Source organism: Haliotis rubra, unplaced genomic scaffold (assembly GCF_003918875.1).
Source record: "Haliotis rubra isolate DU_JTF1 unplaced genomic scaffold, ASM391887v1 Scf1003, whole genome shotgun sequence".
NCBI classification, from domain to species: Eukaryota; Metazoa; Mollusca; class Gastropoda; order Lepetellida; family Haliotidae; genus Haliotis; species Haliotis rubra.
The window spans coordinates 183,683-191,245 of record NW_025764897.1 but is presented as its reverse complement, the minus strand read 5'-3'; positions in this window follow the sequence as shown (position 1 = coordinate 191,245).

Sequence of the window (7,563 nt, the reverse complement as noted above, 5' to 3'; positions counted from 1 at the left end):
TAGCTGCTTATTATCATTCATGATGACAACATATAAACGTCTTTGGAGCATTACCATCAATATTATTGCTATGTGTCATGACTACACATTATATTACTTCAACCGTAGTACAGAACATTTGTCAGTATTTAGGCGCAAAACCATTGCATATGATAATGTGTTGAGCAAGTAACTTTGTACTGTCTACACTCATTGAATTAGTCTCATTTTTTCATGATTTCATATTTGCCAGTTTTATTTTCAAATTTGTTTATCTGTTACAGGGAACTAGCCCACTCTGAAATATTTACTTATCTGATAGGTTAAGAATACTTCTATCTCTTCCATCAGACTGCTAGGTGAAATTCTAATCATAGTTTACAATACAGCTAGAGGCGGAGAATATTCTCCTACAGTTAGTGAGTGGCATTTTTCGAGCACAATGTCCACAATATCGTCATGGAAACGAGCTTGGTGCTTGCTGCATCAAGGATAGCTTTAATCACAGTCCCACTGCTCTTTTTGTTGTATTATTTGCATAATACTCTGTTTTGCTTTTGCTCGTCTAGTCATTTATATTTGTTTGTGCCAATATTTTGTGCAATTTGTTTTTATTTGTCTTTGGTGCTTTTCTTAGGTTCCTGTCTCTTTTTAGTTAATTCGAATCAGTTATTTATAGATTTGAGACCTTGCGTATCACCATATTAAGGATATGTGTCTTGATCAGTTATCTAATGAACTGGGCCCAGGTTCTAAGGTATATTTGGCTATTCTGAGTTATCTCCCTTTGTTGTACAAGGATCTGCAGGTTGTGGGTTTAAATGGGATTTGCCCTGGTTATGTGTTCACAAGTTTAAATAATGTGGACAGTGACCAATTTGCATGAATTAAATCTTTCTTTCCCTATTTAACTTACAACATATGATGTACTGAAATGCTGTTGAAAGCAGCACTTTTTACTCACTGATAAAAGGATGATTTATTTTTCTAAATTCAGCAGTTTCACATGTATGTTGATTTGTCAGTTAAATTAACCAGGGTTGAGATAATAACACATTGTTACAAATGAAACAGTTACTCCAAATTTACAATGCTCTCCCAAATTTTCTAGCAATACGCGTGGCATTTACAATAGTATTTGGAATTTGTTGAAATCTCACAATTGATGATTGGTTCATTACATCAAATGTAAAATGATGCAACTTGCTACTTTAAAGTGATGACTAATACATATCATGAACATAAACTTCCTGGAGTCTTCAAGAAATATTCAGTCATGACTTTTCAGTAAATGAAGTGAGTTGTCTAAGAATTAAACATGCTTTCAGGCCCTGACAACTTCTAAGATATGTTCCATCGTCAGGAGTTTCAAACACTAAAACAGTAGTTCCAAACTTGTTTGTGTTCAATTATGAGAAAATGTGATCGATTGCTTGGTCGTCTGGTCACTGCGAACAATCTTTGATTATTTCAATTAATCGGAACACCACTACCGGGTAATTTCAAATGGCATATATCGGTGTTAATGCGAAAATATATTTCTCAATGTAGACATGGATAAAATTACCCTTTAAGACCTGCAATTATTCATTTTTAGTGGGATGATGAAGGAAATGTTTATAATTGAATACTTTGCCTTCTTGTCCATCTTTAACAGGGTAATTTAAAACATGCAGCCCTTTCTGTGACAGTTAATCATTAATTTCACATTGATCGTCATTTAGTTCAAACTGATACAACATCAGCATTAAACATTAATGCTGCAGGACGCTGATCGCACCCGTTGGACAATCCTGTAGTTTTTAATTTGAAACCTGTTTGGTAACCATGTAAGGTATATTTATTATTTTGTCATCATAGTTTTCATAATTTTGCACACTAATTCATCTGCATACTTTATGTGGATGTCATATCACTAATTGTGAAGAAAAATGGCTAATTATGGCATTTCTTACAGATATCTTTTTACAGTTGCTTACTTGCAAGTCCAGTATATTTTGGGGTTGGTTTGTTTTTCTCCCAGTATACGTCCATCAATGGCTTTTTCAATGGATGCACTTTTACAATTGCTTACATGTCAGGTGATTTATTTTTTTACAAGTTTAGCGGAATGAGTTGTTTTTTTACCTGAAATCAGAGAAATTGCTGTTTTCTGCAGAATATCCTATGCAGAACATCTGTGCAGAATATCCTCATTGCAGAACGTCCTCTGCCGAATATTCTCATTGCAGAACGTCCTATGTGCAGAACGTCCTATGTGCAGAACGTCCTTTGTCGAATATCCTCAATGCAGAACCTATGCTGTGCAGAGTATCCTCACTGCAGAATATCATCAGTGCAGAACATCCTCACTGCAGAATATTCTTATTGTAGAACGTCCTCATTGCAAAATGTCCTCTGTGAAGAATATCCTCATTACAGAACAGCCTCAGTGCATGATGTTCTCATGTGACAAATACTTTAATTACACATTCTGTCAGGACCACAGGTGTTGGTGTTGCAGTGCCAGGTCCTTTGTGCTTTAAAAAGGACCTACCATTTAGTATTCTTCATAACCCAGGGAATTTTGGTGAAGAGTATTTTTCTAGTCATTGTTTCAAGAGCAAAGGAAAACCTTGGTTTTGTTTTTTATTAAGCCCAGACCAATTTTATTTCTTGTTTTACGGATTTTTGTCCTCAGAAAACCTAAAGGCAGGAGCGAACAAAAATCAAAATCAAAATCACCAGTCAGAGTAATATTCCTTTTGAAAGCTAAAAGTATTTTACTTTTGGCAATTTATGAAGTGTACTGGTAAACAGGGCCAAAAATAATCAAAAAACACATCTTGCACATTTATAATTTTGGCCATTAAAATTTATTTTTGAGCGGGGAAAATTAATTTTTATTTTTTGTCTTATTCTTGAAAAAATAAGACTGGCGGATTCATAAAACAAGAAATAAAATTGGTCTGGCCTCAAAACAACATATTTCAGTCCGCTGATAATGTCAAGCAGTCGGTATATTTTTCCAAAGGTGCTCTGGAATTTAGAAAAAAACTGTTCAATAAAGACCCAGTTCATCTGCAGCCTGAATAGCAAGGTCAGTAGCGAACACTTCCTGGTCAGTGTCGAACACTTCCTGGTCAGTGTCTAAGGTTGCAAGGGGATGTTTAGGAAACTGCTTTTACTTTTAACTTTGTTGCTCAAGTACACAAGTTATCCTGTTGATGTCAACAGCAGTCTAAGTAAACTTAGGCTCAGTATTATTCGTTACACTGCTATACTGAGTCTAACAAAACCTAGTAGAAGGTCGCGTCAGCTAACCTTTGAGCGACCTGTGACCGTCCAGTCAAACGCGAGACGGACGAACAGATTTAACCAATCAGACGACGACTACTTGTTAGGGTTCGGCAGGACTTACAAAACGGTTTTTTGATTTTATCTTCCCTGGTCGCTGACACTGATCTTATCAACAAACGAAAATCCGCATAAAACACAAATATTTGACCTGCAGTATATACGCTTTTGGGTTTCTAATGACATGGTTACTATATGCTTATATTTTCACAAGATGACATCCTTGAATATTGATAAAAACGCTATTTTCAGCGACTGTTTACTCATTGTGTGTATCACTCAGGTGCGATTATGCGGAAAATAGCATTAGTTTTTTAGGTAAAGATTCGAACGGTATGTGCGAATGTTACTTTTGCGATTTGGTAAGCTGATTGGTCAGTCCAAAAGGTTAGCTGATGCGACCTTCTACTAGGTTTTGTTAGACTCAGTATAGCAGTGTAACGAATAATACTGAGCCTAAGTTTACTTAGACGGCTGTCAACAGATGCTTTATAGGTATGACATAACTTTGATGTTTGTGTTTAATGAGAGGTGCAAGTCTTTAGAATTTTTTACTCCTTCAGCTCAATCTTGTTTTTGTTAGTTTTTATTTAAATGGTTGCTTGGCAACCAAATTCTCAATTGTCTCAACCCTAGCTTTGCTTTAACTACCTCAGTAGAATTTTGAGAGTTTTTCATGCTCATGTACACACCTAACATAAAACATTTGTATAATGGTGTACTAATTCCAAAGACCTATTACAAATTATAGAAGGTAGTCTACTAACGTCAAAATACAGAAAAGTTACCACATGACCTTTTTCACATAAAATAGATATTTTGTTTACTCAGTGTACTAATTCTTAAAAAATGTTTCAAATTATACAAAATTGCATAAGTCACACAGTTTACCATATGACAGAAAACTTCTCTCCCAAGATGCTGTCTTTATGCTGGTTTTCAGCAGGGGCGTCGTTTTTACTTCGAAACTGATGACAGGCCTTAAACGTGTAAATGTATTTCATCTAATGTAATATAAATTTTCTCCCTTCAGTATTTCCTTTAAGATGCCATATTATTACAATTATATTTGTGTTACTTTTGTCTTATCTTGCTACATGGGGGTGAAACGATACGGCTAGTTCATTGTACAGTTGTATCACGATACACTGGTGTTGATAAGTTACATGTTTTGATACACATATTGACGTCAGATTGTTTGGTTTCTTCTTGGATATTGATATGTAAGAGCAGGTTCAAAAGGAATAGCTACCTGTAGACATGTTTGTAGCTGGTATTTTAAGAAGTGGACTTGAAGAACTAATAACACATTTTACGATATTTGACAGGGATCATTGCACAGGTAGTAAATAATTTAGTGTAGTAACTATATGGTCTTGTACCGATAAAGGGGAGGTGGGGAAGCCTTGTGGTTGAAGCGATTGCTCATCACGCTGAAGACCCGGGTTCGATTCCCTACATGGGTACAATATGCTACACCCCATTCTGATGTCCCCCGCCATGATCTTGCATGAATTTTGCTTAAAGCAGTGTAAAACCATACTCACCCACTGTACCGATGCAGAAATATATGTATCATGTATCATGGACACATTGTTTAACCCAAAGATCATATACTTTAAAAATGACATCCGCCAGATTATGCCCAAGCTTGCTGTATTCAAAGATAATATTTTCTTACCAACTGTTTTTGCACTTGTAGTTAAGCTTGTCAAAAATGAACATAATTTGGCAAAGACAATCATTTCGTAATCCAATTTATCAAAACTAGAATTTCAATGGTAGAAACAATGTTTTTTAAATGTTTTTTAACTAAACTCTGTATTTTGTTCCAAACTTTAAGAAATGTTGAAAAGGCAACATCATGGTCATGAAATCACGTGGGCTAGTTTTTTTTTCTCAGAAAGTATACATGTATTTTGAACAAAAAAGTTGGAAAAATGAAGATTTGGGGAGAAGATTTCATGGAATTGTGTGCTTAGTCTTCAGTGAAATATATCCCTCCCCAAATAGTCATGATCCAGTGACAGTCATATGTGTAGAAAAAATTGTTTTACCACCTCATGTCATGGTCAGTGGTCAATTCACTGAACAAAAATGTTCTGCTTGTCGATTTCTATATATTTGCTTGCATGTTCATTTCAAAACAATCATCAATATCGTTACATTTGTGAGAAATACTTTGAAGCCACCTTTGAAAATATAATTAGTTTTGGTTATCAAGATAAGAATTTTTAACCCAACTGAGTTTAAGGACTTCAGTTTCTTGAAATGAAGATTGTAACTTTACTGGTTGTGACTTCATAGATGCAATCAATGTGCTGCTTATAACCCAGTTATCTCCCTTTAACTCCAAGCTTTAACTTGAAACTCTCTGTATTGACATTGTTCTTAGTGATTCCAGTGTTATATGTATCCTGTGTGTTACAACTGTCAGTCTGTCCTTCATCTTGCTAATAGGTATGTACAGTATTTTCATCTCTTTAATTACAAGGGCTGTTGAGAAGTGTGGTTAGAACTGTGGTGCTTTGATAATACTATTTAGTCTCTTTTGAATGATCAATGGGGGCTGTGTTATTCAAGCCACAGGGTTACGTTGTGGCACTGTTATTGAAGGTGCCTCAGTTTTGTGTGCAGTTACCTCCCTTAGATGTGCCAGAATCTGATGACAGTGGGTTTCAATGCTAGATTCTCCCTGATCGTGATTCTTGGTTTGTCATCTTAGGGTGAGGTGTTTGTGGGTCAAACCAAAGTGATAAACTTATTATATGCATTACTTTAGGCTTTCCTACCACAGACAGGAAGGGATGTAGCTGAAATGCGTTTTAAAAATGTACCAACCTCACTCACTCATTTCGCTTGTCTTTCTTTTGGAGTGAATATGGATTTCATTTTTAACCAAGGTATTCTTCCATGACAATTCATGTTGCAACTTTTCAATACCTCAGTTGTGAGGTATTTCAAACTTTGTTTTAGAATACACCTTTGAATGATGTTTAGAAGAAAGTAGATAAAAAGATTTATAACTTTAAGAAACATGTATTGTCGCTTCAGCATTTATTTTTATACCAATATAATAGAACTTTAGTGTAATATATTTATACTAGGCATTAAGTATCTTCAAATAGTTAATCTAGGCATATTAGAAGTACCATTTGCTGAACGACAGAAGAGGCTATGGATGTGATGATATACACGAAGTGATGCAGCATTTCAGTCATAACGATGCACCCTGTTTATATATATATGTTTAATATTCTGTGAATAACTCAATTTTTGCACACAACATACTCTGAAACTGTTTATTGTAGCTAGCTAGGTAGGTGGTGTATATCAAATGTACTACCTGGATATGTATATATAAACTGCAATGCCTTTGCTGTGGGTCCTTAGATATGATATTTATCTTCAGAGCATCCTACGCCGCAGTCTGAGTGATAAAAGACAATTCAAGTTACGAATAGCTTATTCTCAAAAGATGTATGCAACCCAAATATTCTGTCATTCTATCAATTCTGTACCTACTGGTCGGGCAACTGATTTCAAGAATAACATTTACTTTTTTTCGCTGCATTATATTTGCATATTTAGTGTGGGATAAATGTTTATAATGTACATGGATATTTGTTTCTTCAATATACATGCATTGTGACTTTGCTAAGTGAGTAGCAGTTGTATATGGATCTACGTAGACGCTTTGTACAATGTAGTGAGCCAGCTCAGCATGTATATCAGGACAGTCATGTATATATCTGTCACCTGAATTTAATACAAGCAGTGTCCTTGACAGTCAAGATCCTGTGTCTTTCATCTTGTGAAGGTCATGGTCATTGGCTGTCCTTGACTTTTGTCCTTGACCTTGACCTATATTACATACCCTTCAAAACAAATTGAAATTAAATGGGCTTTAAATTAAATGGGGAAGGTGTGAATAGCTTTGACTTATTTAGGCATGGAAGTTCATTCCTGATGGGTGGAAACAACAGAAGAGAGCTCACAGCAGCTGCGACATTGCAGATTAGGTATCCTGGTTTTGGAAGACATAGCTAAGACAATCTGAAGTTTACAGTGGGTATCCTAACTTAAGTTGGGATGTTGCTTGGCAGCAGTAACCCATCACTCAGAAAGCATCACATTCAGCTGTTCTTATGTATGTTTTTTTGCCCAAATATAATGCAGTGGTAGTAGGTTAGTAACTAAGATTGACTATTTGTTATACCACAGAAGGGTAGGTCCTGCTAAATGCTA